Raw genomic sequence first — 19871 nt, forward strand, 5'->3', positions numbered from 1 at the left:
TTAAACTTTATATAGGCTTCAAAATGTATTAATTTTGGATTAACTTGTGAAGATTATCTTGATAGACAAAACGTGTAAGGGTCACAACTCTTTGTTGAACACAGATCTTATTTTTTGCGATTTTCCAAAAGTCTATGGGGAAGATGCATAGCTTTTCGATCGAGGGAACCCATGCGCCGCTAACTTCCGAGTTGTCCTACAAAGTGACGTCATAACTTCGGCACTCTATATGATGATTTGCTGCTCAGAAATTCTGATTATTATCAATGATAAAAATAGTTCTGCTGCTTCATATTTTTGTGGTTGCTGAAAAAACTACTTTGCATCACAGGGATTGATTACATTTTAAAACATAATTCAAACAGGAAACAGTTAAAGTATAAAAGTATTTCACAACATTTACTCTTTTTTATCAAATAAATGCTGACTTGGTGGGCATTAGATAGCCTACTTTCAAATTCATTAAATTATCTTAAATACTACAAACTTTTGACAGCTGTGTGTTTACACAAATAGGTTTAAAACAAGTTTAGCTCAGTCAACAGCATTAATATCACAATGTCACATAGTTAATTAAAATTAACTTTGAAACGTCATATTCTAGCTACACAGACAAAACAAGCTAAAAGCTTTATGAATTAGTTTTATTTATCAAATCAAGACCTCCTGCTGATTATTTTAGTTGCATGAAAAACAAATTTCAGTTTGGAAATAAATTACATAAAGGCTACGTTAGCATGAGTTATGCGCTTATGCAAAACCTCTGAATCTCTGATCACTGGATCTAGACACTGAAAGGAATCTTGCATCTTTTTTTGACTATGATGTGATCATTTACAAGAGAGCAGAACGTACCTTACAGTCTATGGTGCATACACTTGAGAGAAAAAACTTGACTGTTACTAACCGCAACATGAAGTGTGATTAGTTATAAAACTAATCGCAACAAAAATGCATAAAAATACATCTAACTACAACGTGAGCAGATCTAAATAAACCTTTTGATGGCCTTAAAGCCAGGACATTCTCACTGCAGACTTTTAATACTTGAGCGGGACTGTTGCCTAACGTTAGCTGCAGAAGTAACTTAAATTAAAGGCAACCTTTTTTAACGTTAGCCCTTGCCTTCAAAAGCAGAATTCTTACGTGTTTAACTTAGACACTCATCTTATGTCGGATACCCTAAAAATTCAGAATTATGCCATTAAAAGTTCTTATTATAAATTGTGTTATCATCGGCTGCTGTGGAAAGTTTTATGTTACATTACCTCAGGTGAATGCGGCTATACAGCCACAAAAAGCATCATTAAAGCATAAAATCTATAAAAATGGGAATGTCACTTGATTAATGACATGCAAAAACAAAAGTACACCTTACTGTCAAAAGAAATGACCTCAATTTTAAGCCCCACAAACATAATAGGCATAATTTACTGTTACGCGCCTAAAAACAAAAAGACAACTTAACGGCTAAATTTGTTTAAAGGTCATTTCAGTTGCCAAAACAAAGTTCCTTATGGTTTAAAACACAGATAATACAGACATGTTTAGAAAATATTCATTTTACCTCCTTACTTTATCCACGACCTCGTCGTATATCCAGAAACGATTATGAAGTCGTCGCTCGCTTCGCCCGTTCGCCGGCGCCACCGCTCTACGTTTGGTTTGAAAGAAACTGTATCCTTGCGCCTGGGGGGGAATTCTTGTAGTTTGAATATTTCAAATCTTTATAGCTGTATTTTAAATTTCCGATTATTTTCGGGAAATATTATATGACATATGATATAATGATATGTGAAAAAAAAATCGTAATTAAAAACATTCGAAGCAGGACTACTTTGTCAAGCGTAATGTGTCGTCAGTCAGTGACTAGGTCATGTTGAACCCGTAGGTCTCATATGGGACCCACTTCATTTCTGACATTTCTTAATTTCTCTCATTCCCAGCTTTGCAAATGGGAAATAAAATACATGTTTGATAAATTCATAGGCAGGTGAACGTTGTAATAATGATAATTCAAACAAAACGAAATGTCACAATAGAAAATAATGCATTTATATTTTAAAAAGTTGTTATACTGATCCGATGCTATCTATGATATTAGTTATTTGTATAAAAGTGACTACCAACCAAATGTTATCATTTCAAAATTTTAAACGTATAAATATATATATATATATATATATATATATATATATATATATTTTAAGTATGAAATTATTTTGCCCACATAGGTCCTATGAAGGTCCCATATTATCATCCAACATGGGCATACCTATATGTGACCCACATTGTGAAACCCACATGGGACCCACATCAATTGCCCATGTTCAGCCCATGCCCACAAGGAACCCATGCTGCCTGGATATAACCCACATGGGGCCCACATATCAATGTTGGCTGGGTACCCAGTCATATTGTGAGTAAAACCCCAATAATTGATGTTTGAAGCTCGTCTGATGAAGATTGCTGTGACCATTTTGCACCGAATTCATAACAAATAGAAACTAAGAACTAATTGCCAGTGTACTAGCCATAGCTCTTGGTTTTCCTTTATAGTGATGTGATTTATTCAGGATGTAGTGCGTAATGCTTGGTGTGGGTATTTGTGTGCGCAATTGAGTGGTAATAGGCTAACGTTAGCTTTTATTTGCATTGGACTAGAGATACTGGTAGTTGTTTCTTCTTTTCCTTCCGGTAAACTACTGTCTGGATCTGTGGAGATCGACGTGCGGTGGGACCAACCCAGGACATTTATTCATTGACCATAAGGACATCATACCAGACTGTGCTAAGGACTGCAGCTTTTTTTGACAATGTGTTTTAATAATTAGATCATCTTGATTTTATGGTAATAAATGATTTTGTAATTCAATCTACTACTGTTTGAGTGTCAATAGTGTCCAGCCCTCAGTGAGAATTATTTAATTGGGTGAATTTGGGTCCTGGGTTTCAGTAAATAACCTAGGTGGCGTAGTCGGCTACCTTTTAACTGGGTTCAATACCAATAGTATTGCTCCTTTTCGTAGGAAGAGGTGTTATAAGAGAACAACCCTTTCATCTCCATTGAACAATGGACAATCATCTCCATTTGCTGTGCCGTATCGCGCCACATATCTATCAATGCAAACAAATATCATTTGGGAATTACCCGTCTTTCGAATATCTGGATATTGTGTTAAAAGGTGCTCCACGCATTTTACTTATCATTGTTTACAGGCCTCCAAAATACTCTCCAGCCTTTGCTGAGGACTTTACAGAACTGTTATCAACAATTGCCTCAGAGTTTGACTGTTTTGCCATTGCTGGAGATTTTAACATTCACATAAATAACGCAGAAACCAATATGGCAAAAGAAATCAAAACTGTTTTAAAAACTTTTGATCTGACTCAGCATGTACATGGACCCACACATAATCGTGGACACACTCTAGATTTACTTATCAGTAAGGGTCTAAACATTTCATCGATTGTTATTAAGGACGTAGCACTGTCTGATTATTTTTGTATTCTCTTTGATATATTGATCTCTCCTGCCATTGAAGCTAGATCTTTGTCTGTCAAGAAGAGATGCTTAAATGAGAACACTAGTGTACTATTCATGAAGGGTATATCTTTAACACCAAGCATATCTGCTGACTGTTGATTTTCTCCTCGATTCTTTTAACTCAAAAATTAAGAGTGTAATTAATGATATTGCTCCTGTGAAAGTCAGGAAGAAGAATGGCACACAAAAAGCACCTTGGAGAAACTCAGCAGCAGTGAAAAATATGCAGAGTGCATGTGGCGGAAGACAAAACTTGTAGTCCATTATAACATCTACAAAGACAGCATCCATGCTTTCAATAAGAAACTAGGCAAAGCTAGACAGACTTTCTTCTGGAATATTATAAACAGCAATATAAACAACACGCGCACTCTTTTTGCTACTGTAGAGAGACTGACAAACCCCCCAAGCCAGATTCCCAGTGAAATGCTCTCAGAGAGCAAGTGCAGTGAGTTTACTTCTTTCTTCTCTGAGAAAATCAATAATATCAGAAAGGTGATCAGATCATCCTTGAGTTGCGCTGGGGTCAGACAGATCAGACCGCAACCTGAGAAAGTAGTCACTATGTCTGATTTCGAAGAAATTGATGGCAAAATTTTGGAAGAAACCGCACAGCACCTTAAAACATCAACCTGCACCCTATCGAAATGATATTCGCTTAAATACTGATACAGGCAAATTATCAGTGCTGGTACTACTCGACCTCAGTGCTGCATTTGACACTGTCGATCACAACATACTTCTTGACAGGCTGGAAAACTGGGTCGGGCTTTCTGGGATAGTCCAAAAATGGTTCAGGTCATACTTGGTAGGGAGAGGTTATTATGTGAGTATAGGAGACCATAAGTCTGAGTGGACATCCATGACATGCGGAGTCCCTCAAGGCTCAATTCTTGCGCCACTCCTATTCAACCTGTACATGCTCCCAATGAGCCAAATAATGAGAAAGAACCAAATCGCTTACCACAGCTATGCAGACGACACACAGCTCTACTTATCCCTATCGCCTAACGATTACAGCCCCATTAACTCCCTCTGCCAATGCATTGATGAAGTAAACAATTGGATGTGCCAAAACTTTCTTCAGTTAAACAAAGACAAAACTGAAGTCATTGCATTTGGAAACAAAGATGAAGTTCTCAAGGTGAACGCATACCTTCAGTCTAGGGGTCAAACAACGAAAAATCAAGTCAGGAATCTGGGTGTGTCTCTAGAGTCAGACCTTAGTTTCAGTAGTCATGTCAAAGCAATAACTAAATCAGCATACTATCACCTGAAAAATAATGCAAGAATTAGATGCTTTGTTTCTGTTACAGGCCCCACGCGGAAGGCTCAGTATACAGATAAGACAGTTCTGCAAAATAACAGGAAAAATTTATGAGACAGGAGCCACAGTGTCACGTCGCACTAAATCCTCAGCAGATGTGAGGGCGCAGGCGCACACAGCTCCTATATGAGAGTCCTCCTTTCACTTTTCATAATACGAGTCCCGTCTTCTCACTACAACAACAAACTATATTTCTACACCGATCCTGTACTGATTCACTTTCAAGTTCCACAATTCTTTTTAGTTCACATAAATAACAATCCAATTTTGCTTAATGAATTAACACTTTACCGAAAATGTGCACATACTTTGGGGTGTCACATTTCCAGTCAAGACTTAGAGAAACTTGTGCATGCTTTCATCACCAGCAGGGTGGATTATTGTAATGGACTTCTCACTGGCCTTCCCAAAAACACCATAAGACAGTTGCAGCTCATACAGAATGCTGAGCAGAACCAGAACATATGAACACATCACACCAGTCCTTAAGTCTTTAGAGTCAAGCTAGAGTCTTTAACCCTCTGGCAAGTTTATCCAGAAATGCAGCAATGTTGGCAAAGCACTGCAATTCAGTTCATGCTAGAATTAACCAAACATTAAAGTAACACTGACCTGCAGTACATGACCTTTAAAGTAACACTTTAGTGCAATGTATGGGATTCTATGGCACTTGGAATTTCAAGTCATGACATTTCAGAAAAAATGGACATGTTGATTGAATCGGATTCAACTGAATTTCACGAAATAACATGTTGTGATGTTTACCGGAAGAAGATGTAGTAGAATTTCATGGCAAGGATTCTTGGAAATTTCTTGGAATGAAATGTCATGGGTTTGGGGGCATGGGGTGGAGTGTCATGACACAAGATTCAAGGAATGTCATGTAAAACATTACATTAGCATTAACAAGACATGCCATTAGAATGAAAGAATGATATAAGCCTTAACAAAACATTGTAACAACACTGACACATATGACATGAATATGAGAGTAATACTATTACTGCATTTGTTCAACATTAGTCTTAAAAAAACACTGGATTTCAATTACAGTGCATATGAAGAAATGGACAAAGGCATAAAAGGGAATACAGAAAGCAGCTCCTTTATTTACACAGTCCCGTGTATCAAAAAGCACCATTCTGCCCTGTGTGAGGCTCGAACTCACGACCTTCAGATTATGAGACTTATGCGCTGCCTAACTGCGCCAATGTGGCATGTGCTGTGACTCAGGTGAGCGTTGACCCCTAGATTCTAGATCATCTGCCATTCCGTGTAGGTGGAAAAATGCTGCTCACCACTGGCCGTCGTGTCAGGATGGCCGAGCGGTCTAAGGCGCTGCGTTCAGGTCGCAGTCTCCCCTGGAGGCGTGGGTTCGAATCCCACTTCTGACAAACCTAACCTTTGGCTGCGGGCTCAAGCTAGAGTCTTTAACCCTCTGGCAAGTTTATCCAGAAATGCAGTAATGTTGACAAAGCACTGCAATTCAGTTCATGCTAGAATTAACCAAACATTAAAGTAACACTGACCTGCAGTACATGACCTTTATAGTAACACTTTAGTGCAATGTATGGGATTCTATGGCACTTGGAATTTCAAGTCATGACATTTCAGAAAAAATGGACATGTTGATTGAATCGGATTCAACTGAATTTCACGAAATAACATGTTGTGATGTTTACCGGAAGAAGATGTAGTAGAATTTCATGGCAAGGATTCTTGGAAATTTCTTGGAATGAAATGTCATGGGTTTGGGGGCATGGGGTGGAGTGTCATGACACAAGATTCAAGGAATGTCATGTAAAACATTACATTAGCATTAACAAGACATGCCATTAGAATGAAAGAATGATATAAGCCTTAACAAAACATTGTAACAACACTGACACATATGACATGAATATGAGAGTAATACTATTACTGCATTTGTTCAACATTAGTCTTAAAAAAACACTGGATTTCAATTACAGTGCATATGAAGAAATGGACAAAGGCATAAAAGGGAATACAGAAAGCAGCTCCTTTATTTACACGGTCCCGTGTATCAAAAAGCACCATTCTGCCCCGTGTGAGGCTCGAACTCACGACCTTCAGATTATGAGATTGACGCGCTGCCAAACTGCGCCAACGTGGCATGTGCTGTGACTCAGGTGAGCGTTAACCCCTAGATTCTAGATCATCTGCTATTCCGTGTAGGTGGAAAAATGCTGCTCATCACTGGCTGTCATGTCAGGATTGCCGAGCGGTCTAAGGCGCTGCGTTCAGGTCGCAGTCTCCCCTTGTGGCGTGGGTTCGAATCCCACTTCTGACAAACCGACATTTGGCTGCGGGCCCAAGCTAGAGTCTTTAACCCTCTGGCAAGTTTATCAAGAAATGCAGTAATGTTGACAAAGCACTGCAATTCAGTTCATGCTAGAATTAACCAAACATTAAAGTAACACTGACCTGCAGTACATGGCCTTTAAAGTAACACTTTAGTGCAATGTATGGGATTCTATGGCACTTGGAATTTCAAGTCATGACATTTCAGAAAAAATGGACATGTTGATTGAATCGGATTCAACTGAATTTCACGAAATAACATGTTGTGATGTTTACCGGAAGAAGATGCAGTAGAATTTCATGGCAAGGATTCTTGGAAATTTCTTGGAATGAAATGTCATGGGTTTGGGGGCATGGGGTGGAGTGTCATGACACAAGATTCAAGGAATGTCATGTAAAACATTACATTAGCATTAACAAGACATGCCATTAGAATGAAAGAATGATATAAGCCTTAACAAAACATTGTAACAACACTGACACATATGACATGAATATGAGAGTAATACTATTACTGCATTTGTTCAACATTAGTCTTAAAAAAACACTGGATATCAATTACAGTGCATATGAAGAAATGGACAAAGGCATAAAAGGGAATACAGAAAGCAGCTCCTTTATTTACACGGTCCCGTGTATCAAAAAGCACCATTCTGCCCCGTGTGAGGCTCGAACTCACGACCTTCAGATTATGAGACTGACGCGCTGCCTAACTGCGCCAACGTGGCATGTGCTGTGACTCAGGTGAGCGTTAACCCCTAGATTCTAGATCATCTGCTATTCCGTGTAGGTGGAAAAATGCTGCTCATCACTGGCTGTCATGTCAGGATTGCCGAGCGTTCTAAGGCGCTGCGTTCAGGTCGCAGTCTCCCCTTGTGGCGTGGGTTCGAATCCCACTTCTGACAAACCGACATTTGGCTGCGGGCCCAAGCTAGAGTCTTTAACCCTCTGGCAAGTTTATCAAGAAATGCAGTAATGTTGACAAAGCACTGCAATTCAGTTCATGCTAGAATAAACCAAACATTAAAGTAACACTGACCTGCAGTACATGGCCTTTAAAGTAACACTTTAGTGCAATGTATGGGATTCTATGGCACTTGGAATTTCAAGTCATGACATTTCAGAAAAAATGGACATGTTGATTGAATCGGATTCAACTGAATTTCACGAAATAACATGTTGTGATGTTTACCGGAAGAAGATGCAGTAGAATTTCATGGCAAGGATTCTTGGAAATTTCTTGGAATGAAATGTCATGGGTTTGGGGGCATGGGGTGGAGTGTCATGACACAAGATTCAAGGAATGTCATGTAAAACATTACATTAGCATTAACAAGACATGCCATTAGAATGCAAGAATGATATAAGCCTTAACAAAACATTGTAACAACACTGACACATATGACATGAATATGAGAGTAATACTATTACTGCATTTGTTCAACATTAGTCTTAAAAAAACACTGGATTTCAATTACAGTGCATATGAAGAAATGGACAAAGGCATAAAAGGGAATACAGAAAGCAGCTCCTTTATTTACACGGTCCCGTGTATCAAAAAGCACCATTCTGCCCCGTGTGAGGCTCGAACTCACGACCTTCAGATTATGAGACTGACGCGCTGCCTAACTGCGCCAACGTGGCATGTGCTGTGACTCAGGTGAGCGTTAACCCCTAGATTCTAGATCATCTGCCATTCCGTGTAGGTGGAAAAATGCTGCTCATCACTGGCTGTCATGTCAGGATGGCCGAGCGGTCTAGGGCGCTGCGTTCAGGTCGCAGTCTCCCCTGGAGGCGTGGGTTCGAATCCCACTTCTGACAAACCGACATTTGGCTGCGGGCCCAAGATAGAGTCTTTAACCCTCTGGCAAGTTTATCAAGAAATGCAGTAATGTTGACAAAGCACTGCAATTCAGTTCATGCTAGAATAAACCAAACATTAAAGTAACACTGACCTGCAGTACATGACCTTTAAAGTAACACTTTAGTGCAATGTATGGGATTCTATGCCACTTGGAATTTCAAGTCATGACATTTCAGAAAAAATGGACATGTTGATTGAATCGGATTCAACTGAATTTCACGAAATAACATGTTGTTACGACCTCTAGGGGTCAGCCGCAACAGAAAAAGGAAGAGAGTCACACTACCAGAGAGATAAAGAGTAATATGATTTTATTTGACCATAAGGGGTTATCGTCAGGGGCAGACAAGGCCAAAATAACAAACAAAACAATTTACTTTTTAGAATCTAAATAACCTTTAACAAAAGAAAGAAGAAATGAAAATACAGTTTAACTTACCTAACTCCCTTACACATAAACAAAGTGAAAAATAGATATAAATAAATTGGCGTCAAACCCCCTACATCCCTTGGTATGGTAATAATTACAAGAATGCTTACACATATTTAAAATAGTATCAGGTTGACAAGTTAGAATCAGAATCCAAAGAGGTAATCAATCAGGCAATAATCAGATAGAAGAAAACCCGAAATAGTATTACATTCAACAAACACTTACTCAATTTCACTAAACACTAATAATCTCTCTGGCACGACACTCTTACTCATTCAAACAATGGTGACACAAACAAAGCTAACGAGAAGTACCTAAACAGTACAACCACAAAACACAGAAGCACAAAGTCAGCGAGGCTCAAAGGCCTTGATAGAGTGTCAGAGGCGGTCCTTATATCCAGGTCAGGTGCATAGCTGGTCCAATCACAGTCTTCCACAGATTAACAGAGGTAACGCCCATCTGAAACAAGCTTGTTAACATACAGAGAGAAAAAGAGAACAAGACAAACCTTCACACAAGGACAGTTGATACCAACACACAAAATCTCAAAATCCTAACACCCCCACCCATAAAATAAAACATAATGTTTTACTAGTTGACACGGGACAGTGAGTCAGCAAGTACATTTTCGATACCTCTCTTATGACAGATCTTCATATTGTAGCTTTGACAAATCAGAGACCATCGCATTAACCGATGATTGCTATTAGACATTAGCTGGAGAAACGTAAGAGGATTATGATCAGTGAAAATGGTAATAGGTGATACACTCGAACCAATATACACTTCAAAGTGTTGCAAGGCAAGAATCAAGGCAAGAGCCTCTTTCTCTATCGTACTATAGTTCATTTGATGTTTGAGAAATTTCTTTGAAAAGAAACTGATCGGATGATTCAAATCATCTTCACCGGTCTGCAACAAAACCGCTCCGATACCAGTGCCACTGGCATCAACTTCTAGCAAGAATGGTTTTTCAAACTGAGGGGCAACAAGTACAGGAGCACTACAGAGCAGAGTCTTTAATGCTTCAAAAGCGGACTGACATTCAGAAGTCCACTTGAATGAGACTGCTTTACGCAGTAATTCTGTAAGAGGACTAGCTACAGATGAGAAGTTCTTACAAAAGCATCGATAATAACCCGTCATTCCGAGAAATCGACGGAGATCTCTTCTATTGTTCGGAATGGAAAAATCAAGAACAGCTTGAATTTTTGAATTCAAAGGGCAAATCTGACCGCTACCAACCTCCTTACCCAAATAGGTGACTGTAGCACAACCGAATTCGCACTTTGCTAGATTCAAGGTAAGATTAGCATTTTTAAGGCGTCCAAAGACTTCCTCTAAAACCTTAATATGTTCTTCCCAAGTGCTAGCATAACACACAACATCATCTAAATAAACTTCACAATTAGATATGTTGGATAACACAATAGACATTAACCGCTGAAAGGTAGCTCCAGCATTTCGAAGACCGAACGGCATAACCCGGTATTGTAGAAATACCTCAGGGGTGGCGAATGCAGAAATTTCAGCCGCTCGCTCCGTGAGCGGCACCTGCCAATAACCTTTTAGTAGGTCGAGTTTAGTCACAAATTTGGCATTACCCACACGATCTATGCAATCTTCCATTCGCGGAAGTGGAAAGGAATCAGCCTTAGTTAACGCATTAACTTTCCTGTAATCTGTACAGAACCTTGAAGTACCATCGGGCTTAGGGACGAGAAGACATGGTGAACACCATGGACTAGAACTAGGGGCTGCCAAATTGTGTTTAAGTAAATACTGAGTTTCTTGTTTCATCAGTTCCTTCTTAAGTGGATTTACTCGGTAAGCACTTTGCTTAACGGGCGCATGTGAACCAACATCAATGTCGTGTTTTAACACGTGTGTAGTTGTAGGCGAGTCACTGAACAAAGTCGGATACCTCTTTATCAAATTTAAAATGTCAGCCTGGGCCGATGAAGACAAGTGCGACAATCTTGCTGAAAAGTTTAACAAAGTTTCTGAATTAGGCAACCGAGCGGTTGTGAACGCGGCACTGTTCATCTTCAAACCATCGATTTCTGGTGAATATTCTGAGGGTGATACATCTACTGGAGCAACAGTGACAACAGGGATCTTAGTCTCAGAATTAGACCGCGTAACATATGCCTTCAGCATATTGATATGACAGACGCGTGACTTTTTCTTATGATTTGGGGTGTTAACAACATAATCAGTGACACTTAATTTCTCTTTAATATCATAGGGTCCAGTAAATCTAGCCTTAAGCGCTGAACCAGGCATAGGAAGTAAAACGAGAACTTTCTCTCCAATTTGGAATGATCGCTGCACAGCTTTTTGATCATATCGAGTTTTCATTTGGTCTTGAGCGGAATCAAGAGAACGTCTTGCCAACTTCCACACTTTATGAAGTCGCTCACGAAACGAGCTAACGTAATCTAAGACGTTCGTTGCAGGAGTAGGACGATCAGATGAAAGGATCTGCTCCTGCAAAATTTTCAAAGGTCCACGCACAGTATGCCCAAAAATCAATTCAGCAGGGCTGAATCCGAGAGATGCTTGAGTCGTGGTACGAATTGCGAATAACAATAGTGGGATTTCCTCGTCCCATTCTTTCTGTTGATCAACACAAAAAGTTCGAAGCATGGACTTGAGAGTTTGATGAAATCTTTCGATTGCCCCCTGTGACTGAGGGTGATAAGCGCTAGATACTTGATGTTTAATATTTAATTTTTTTATTACTTTGGCGAACACCCTAGACATAAAATTGGTTCCTTGATCGGACTGAATGTATTTCGGTACTCCAAAAGTGGTGCAGAATTTAATGATTGCTTTAACAACTGCATGAGCTTTAAGAGAGCGTAGTGGTATTGCTTCAGGATACCTAGTCGACGTACACATTAATGTCAACAAGTAGGAATTTCCAGATTTTGTTTTGGGTAGTGGCCCAACACAATCAATCAAAATACGCTCGAACGGTTCGCCAAGCACAGGTATCGGCCTCAACGGTGCTGGAGGAATAACTTGATTGGGTTTACCGGATAACTGACACGCATGACAAGATTTACAGAATTTTGAAACATCTGATTTCATGGAAGGCCAAAAAAAATGTTTCAACAGATTATCATACGTTTTTCGAACTCCTACATGACCCGACAGTTCATGGTCATGTGCTACACTCAACACTTGTTCTCGATAAGGTTTTGGAACGACAACTTGAATAACAGTGCCCCAGTCCTCCTTGACATGACCTGGAGACCACTTACGCATAAGAACATCGTCTTCAAAGAAGTAAGCCACTGGACACTCTGGCAAAACACTCGGCTCAACAACAGCTTCAGCACAATGACACAGAGTTTGATCGGCACGTTGTGCCTCAATTAACATAGTTCTTCCAAATGGAAAATCAACATTGGGAAGTGCACACATTTTTAACTCAGCTGCATCAGCTTTTTCCTCTGTCTCACGAGAATTATCAGCACACAGAAAAGTTTTAGATAAATCCACAGTTTCTTTTAGCTTATGAGCTTGAGCTCGAGTTACTACACACGTACTAAATACTTGGGGAAATTCTTTCCGCAGTGCATCTTCATTATGTACATCAGGAACATCTATCACTTCAGGCAAACAGAAAACTTTATCACCTGCCAAATCATTTCCTAGAATGAGTGATACACCTTTCACAGGTAATTCAGCCCGAACTGCCAGTTTAACGTTCCCTGAAATAATCCCGGAGCGTAAATAAACATTGTGCAAAGGAACTCTAACTACAGTAAGATCAATGCCTTGCACTAGCACACTGGAACCACAGTTTGAAAGTTCTGAAAATGGTAACACACTCTCTAAAATGAAGGATTGCGCAGCACCAGTATCACGGAGTATACAAACAGGTTTCGTTTCCAAATCTGCTTCATTAAATGACACAACACCATCAAAGATAAACGGCTTAAAAGCGGATTCAGCGGTCGTATAATCCAGAGACTCTGGCTCGATGGAAAAGATAGGCCGCTCTACTAACGCAACGCTTTTGAAAGTGTTTACTTTCTTGCCAGTTTTACGTTTCAGAACCGGGCATACAGAAATTAGATGTCCGACGTCATGACAGTAAAAACATTCACGGTTTTCCGTAAAGTCTGCTCTCAAAACGTTCTTAGGTACCACTAAGGAATCCTTAGAACTACGAACACGATCAGGAAGATTACGTTTCGTGGGTGAAAACACTACTCTGTGCGCAAGTACGAACTCATCAGAAAAAACTGCAGCAGCGGAAAGAGCGGAAACCTTCTGCTCATTTAAGTAAACCACAATTTTCTCTGGTAAACAATTCTTGAACTCCTCCAATAATATTAATTCTTTAAGCTGCTCAAACGTGACTATTTTGTTTGCGGCGCACCACTTCTCAAATAAACTTGCTTTGTCTCTAGCGAACTCAACATATGTTTGACTAGGGGTTTTCACATGATTCCGGAACTTCTGCCGATAGGCTTCAGGGACTAATTCATACGCACGCAAAACGGCATTTTTCATTACTTCATAATCCAAACTTTGCTCAAGCGATAACGCTGAACAGACTTCTTGGGCTTTACCCACAAGTTTACATTGTAACAACAGCGGCCAAACATTCCGCGGCCATTTCAACGTGTCAGCGATTCGTTCAAACACGTTGAAATAAGTGTCAACCTCGGTCTCTCGAAAAAGTGGCACTAGTGATATCTGACGACTAATATCAAATTCAGGTTGACTTACTTGTGAGTTGCGTCGAGGTGCAGGAATAGGACTCGGAGTGGAAACAATCATAGGTGACGATACATTCACGTTCATGTCAGGCGCATCAACAGCTGAGGGGAAAACAGATGATTTAATTTTGAGCTCCAGCTCCAGCTCCTTGAGCTTGATATCTCGCTTGGTTTCAAGCTCAACTGTGCGTACATGCAACAGCTGACTCTCATAATGCTGTCTGCTCAGTTCCACCTCTAACTCTTTCAGTCTGATCGCCAGAAAAGGATCTCGCGGAGAAGCTAAATCGACGGGATCTATGCTGGCCAGCTCATTAGGTTTGGGTTGCTCACCCTCACTCATAGAAACCGGCAACTGAAATGCAACACCCGCCGACTCACTCCGCTCTGGCAAAACTCCACGCTCCATCAAGTGTTTATAAATTACCTCCTTAATCTCCTGTTTAACTGCACCACGAGGAACTGTGATTTGATAAAAATCCGCAATCGTGACCAAATCATCTTTACGACAAATATCTAACTGTTCAGACGTAGGTTGAATCGCAAATTTATCTAGTGCAAACTTTAAAGACATACCAAATTCCCTCCCCCTCAAAGTGAAAACCACTAGCCAAACAACAATATACAAAGCAAATTTCATGAGTTCCTAATTCTCCTTTTTTCTTAACACACAGTGGCGAAACTCCAATTTTTTTTTTTTTTTTTTTTTTTTTTTTTTTTTTTCAATAAAACTTATTTTTAAGACGAGCCCCCAATTTCTGTTACGACCTCTAGGGGTCAGCCGCAACAGAAAAAGGAAGAGAGTCACACTACCAGAGAGATAAAGAGTAATATGATTTTATTTGACCATAAGGGGTTATCGTCAGGGGCAGACAAGGCCAAAATAACAAACAAAACAATTTACTTTTTAGAATCTAAATAACCTTTAACAAAAGAAAGAAGAAATGAAAATACAGTTTAACTTACCTAACTCCCTTACACATAAACAAAGTGAAAAATAGATATAAATAAATTGGCGTCAAACCCCCTACATCCCTTGGTATGGTAATAATTACAAGAATGCTTACACATATTTAAAATAGTATCAGGTTGACAAGTTAGAATCAGAATCCAAAGAGGTAATCAATCAGGCAATAATCAGATAGAAGAAAACCCGAAATAGTATTACATTCAACAAACACTTACTCAATTTCACTAAACACTAATAATCTCTCTGGCACGACACTCTTACTCATTCAAACAATGGTGACACAAACAAAGCTAACGAGAAGTACCTAAACAGTACAACCACAAAACACAGAAGCACAAAGTCAGCGAGGCTCAAAGGCCTTGATAGAGTGTCAGAGGCGGTCCTTATATCCAGGTCAGGTGCATAGCTGGTCCAATCACAGTCTTCCACAGATTAACAGAGGTAACGCCCATCTGAAACAAGCTTGTTAACATACAGAGAGAAAAAGAGAACAAGACAAACCTTCACACAAGGACAGTTGATACCAACACACAAAATCTCAAAATCCTAACACATGTTGTGATGTTTACCGGAAGAAGATGCAGTAGAATTTCATGGCAAGGATTCTTGGAAATTTCTTGGAATGAAATGTCATGGGTTTGGGGGCATGGGGTGGAGTGTCATGACACAAGATTCAAGGAATGTCATGTAAAACATTACATTAGCATTAACAAGACATGCCATTAGAATGAAAGAATGATATAAGCCTTAACAAAACATTGTAACAACACTGACACATATGACATGAATATGAGAGTAATACTATTACTGCATTTGTTCAACATTAGTCTTAAAAAAACACTGGATTTCAATTACAGTGCAAATGAAGAAATGGACAAAGGCATAAAAGGGAATACAGAAAGCAGCTCCTTTATTTACACGGTCCCGTGTATCAAAAAGCACCATTCTGCCCCGTGTGAGGCTCGAACTCACGACCTTCAGATTATGAGACTGACGCGCTGCCTAACTGCGCAAACGTGGCATGTGCTGTGACTCAGGTGAGCGGTGAAGCCCTAGATTCTAGATCACCTGCCATTCCGTGTAGGTGCAAAAATGCTGCTCACCACTGGCCGTCATGTCTGGATTGCCGAGCGGTTTAAGGCGCTGCGTTCAGGTCGCAGTCTCCCCTTGTGGCGTGGGTTCGAATCCCACTTCTGACAAACCTAACCATTGGCTGCGGGCCCAAGCTAGAGTCTTTAACCCTCTGGCAAGTTTATCAAGAAATGCAGTAATGTTGACAAAGCACTGCAATTCAGTTCATGCTAGAATTAACCAAACATTAAAGTAACACTGACCTGCAGTACATGGCCTTTAAAGTAACACTTTAGTGCAATGTATGGGATTCTATGGCACTTGGAATTTCAAGTCATGACATTTCAGAAAAAATGGACATGTTGATTGAATCGGATTCAACTGAATTTCACGAAATAACATGTTGTGATGTTTACCGGAAGAAGATGCAGTAGAATTTCATGGCAAGGATTCTTGGAAATTTCTTGGAATGAAATGTCATGGGTTTGGGGACATGGGGTGGAGTGTCATGACACAAGATTCAAGGAATGTCATGTAAAACATTACATTAGCATTAACAAGACATGCCATTAGAATGCAAGAATGATATAAGCCTTAACAAAACATTGTAACAACACTGACACATATGACATGAATATGAGAGTAATACTATTACTGCATTTGTTCAACATTAGTCTTAAAAAAACACTGGATTTCAATTACAGTGCATATGAAGAAATGGACAAAGGCATAAAAGAGGGGAAGAAAAGGGGGGGGAAGAGGGGAAGAAAAGGGGGGGGAAGAAGGGAAGAAAAGGGGGGGGAAGAAAAGGGGAGGGGGGGAGGGAAGAAAAGGGGAGGGAAGAAAAGGGGAGGGAAGAAAAAGAGAGGGGGAAGAAGAGAAAGAAAAAACGAAGAAAAGAAAGGCTGAAATTTGATGTTCAAAGATATGCCTTCATTAGCATAGATCTTATGATACATTTTCCGGTTTCTTCGTGTGTGAAAATCACGCATTTATATCACACTGTTTTCTATTGCAGGTGTGCACCAAGACCGGGGTTCGAATCCAGCTAAAGACAACTTTTTGTAATATTTATTATTTGAATAAATAATCATTATTTTTGAATGCATACTGTTCCCGTTTTAATAAAATATACATATTTAATTTGTTTGTTGTGTTTTTTGATATTCTATCATGAAAAATAATGTTATTTGCATTATTATGCAATGAACAAAGATGCAAATCATTAATTAGTAACTTATATGCTGTAAAATGTTTCACAAGAATAACAAAATTTACAAATTATATTTTTTATATACAAATGTTATATTGTTGCAGTGTACTGATAAAATATTGTTATAATAAAGTAAAAGTAAATAAGCTAAATTTTTTAATGCATACTGTTCCAGTGTTTATAAAATATACATATGTAATTTGTTTGTTGTTTTTTGATATTCTTTCATTAAAAAAAAAATGTTATTTGCATTATTATGCAACGAACAAAGATGCAACCCATTAAATAGTAACTAATATGAAGAATGTCTGTCACAAGAATAACAAAATGGACAAATTATCTTTTTAAATACAAATGTTATATTGGTGCAGTGTACTGATGAAATATTGTGGTATATGAAAGTAAAAGTAAATAAGCAAATTCTTTTTGAATGCATACTGTTCCAGTGTTAATAAAATATACATATGTAATTTGTTTGTTGTGTTTCTTTGATATTCTTTCATAAAAATATATAATTGCCAATGGAACAGTGTTATTATTTAGTAGTTGTTGTATTATTATTGATCTGATTAAGTATTTTTTTAGGTTACATTCAAACAAGACACTTGCAAATCTGTTATTTGTAATGAACAAAGATGCAACCCATTAAATAGTAACTAATATGCTGAAAATGTCAATCACAAGAATAACAAAATGTATAAATTATATTTTTTATATACAAATGTTATATTGTTGCAGTGTTCTGATGAACTAGTGTTATATGAAAGTCAAAGTCAAAAAGAAATCACTTGCCAATTTGTTTTTATTTTCCAATCATGCCAACAGAACAGTAATGAATATTAAAATGTTAAATACTGGTAACATGTTTTAAAAATAAATAAATAAAATGAAGAGTTAAATAGGTTTTCAAAAACAAGAAATAAAAAGTTAAAATGTTAAATAACGTTAAAAAAAACAATTAAATAATATTCAACAAGTATTAACTATTTAAACAACTGTTTACACTATATACATGATGCTATATACATGAAAATATATACATTATTTGGAAATGGTTCTCCGCATTTCCTCCAACCACACCTCTTTTGAAACAGTCTCAGTCTGTGGGCAGTACACCCTGCCCCTGTACTGGCTATGTCCTGTAGCACTTGTTTTAAATTGCCCACATTTTTTGCAAGTGTTGGCCTCTACGGTTCTCCTGTAGGGTCTCTTGGGCATGGCGTCTGGATTGGCAGCTGGTGAAGCGGGTAAGCGGGTGCCCTGTACAGCTGTTGGCTGTAACAGTGGCTGTACCATTTGCATCCCCTGGGCCATTGGGATGCCCTGGATCATTTGCACTCCCTGGAACATTGGCACACCCTGGAACATTGGCACAGCCTGGAACATGGGCACACCCTGGAAACCTGGTGCTGATGGTATAAGTATATTTGGTACCATCTGCAGTGATGCTCCAGATGCAGATGGTGTCAGCAACGTCTGACTCTGCGCTGGTGCCTTGGGTCTGAGAGGGGGTCGCCCAACAGAAGTCTGCCTCTGCTTTGCCTGAACAGCTGTACTCTCTGGTAGCTTGTACTGGTGCTGCTCCCCTGGTTGTTCTGGCTCAGTCCGTAGACGTTTGGCTACCTGGAGAGGCTCATGAGCTTCAGGGAGGGGCTGAGGCAACTGAATGCCCTGAAGCAGCACAGACAGCTCCTGCTTTTTCTGTCTTTTGTTATACCACTGAATCAGAGTGTTCTGGTTAACCTCCACCAGCTGCATGGATGTTCCTCCCATCACCAAGCTGTTGCCCAGTACAAGCTGCCTTATCCTGCGATAGTCTTGCAGGATCAGAGACCATCTTGACAGGGCTCCCTTGCCTTTTCTTTTGGGGCTTGGGTGGACAGTGCAAAGTCTGATGAAGATGGTCTCCACCAGACGGCAACAGTCAGGCCACTGAGCAGGTGCGCTGCTTGCACCCAGCACACATCTGGTGGTGCTCTCTACACCAGGGTGAGTGGGCTTCTTCGGGACCTTGAAGCGTCCACTCAGCAGTCTCTTTCGGCATCGACTGTCATACACCACCCGTTCCTTGTCCCGGTCATCCAGGTTCTGCCAAAGAGCAATTATGGTGTTGGCTTCCTGGTTGGTCAGGCTGAGGGCTGTGTGGTCCCGGAGATCCACCAGATATTCTGCCAGCTGGTCCACATGTTGATAACCCGGGATATTTTGGTAGTCAACAGCCTATTAAAAAACACAAACATGCAATACAATTATTACATCACATCTGTCTAATGCATAATTCCATAACTGATTGTGTTATTTTCCTGTTTATCACCGTAAAGCACTGTATAGTACAAAGCAGAGAGCGCCATTCTTGACATTTTACAAAGCACCAAATAGATA

The 19871-nt window shown here is 39.4% G+C and overlaps 1 protein-coding gene and 4 non-coding genes across 5 annotated transcripts in view; 2 read left to right on the forward strand and 3 right to left on the reverse strand.

Annotated features, from left to right (window-relative positions):
• Positions 1 to 9430, reverse strand: part of LOC143747598 (uncharacterized) — a 171747-nt gene extending 162317 nt beyond the window's left edge. Inside the window, exon 1 of the mRNA XM_077240415.1 lies at positions 9281 to 9430. The gene's annotated coding sequence lies outside the window, so the exon portion shown is untranslated. The remainder of the gene's footprint in view (positions 1 to 9280) is intronic.
• trnal-cag (transfer RNA leucine (anticodon CAG)) lies at positions 6186 to 6268 on the forward strand. Its single transcript has one exon. It is a non-coding gene; the product is annotated as a tRNA-Leu (tRNA).
• Positions 7851 to 7924, reverse strand: trnam-cau (transfer RNA methionine (anticodon CAU)). The gene has a single exon. It is a non-coding gene; the product is annotated as a tRNA-Met (tRNA).
• Positions 8767 to 8840, reverse strand: trnam-cau (transfer RNA methionine (anticodon CAU)). The gene has a single exon. It is a non-coding gene; the product is annotated as a tRNA-Met (tRNA).
• trnal-cag (transfer RNA leucine (anticodon CAG)) lies at positions 8935 to 9017 on the forward strand. Its single transcript has one exon. It is a non-coding gene; the product is annotated as a tRNA-Leu (tRNA).
• Positions 9431 to 19871: the final 10441 nt, after the last annotated feature.

Source organism: Siphateles boraxobius, unplaced genomic scaffold, assembly GCF_051911475.1.
Source record: "Siphateles boraxobius isolate OS27281-9 unplaced genomic scaffold, OSU_SipBor_1 23, whole genome shotgun sequence".
NCBI classification, from domain to species: Eukaryota; Metazoa; Chordata; class Actinopteri; order Cypriniformes; family Leuciscidae; genus Siphateles; species Siphateles boraxobius.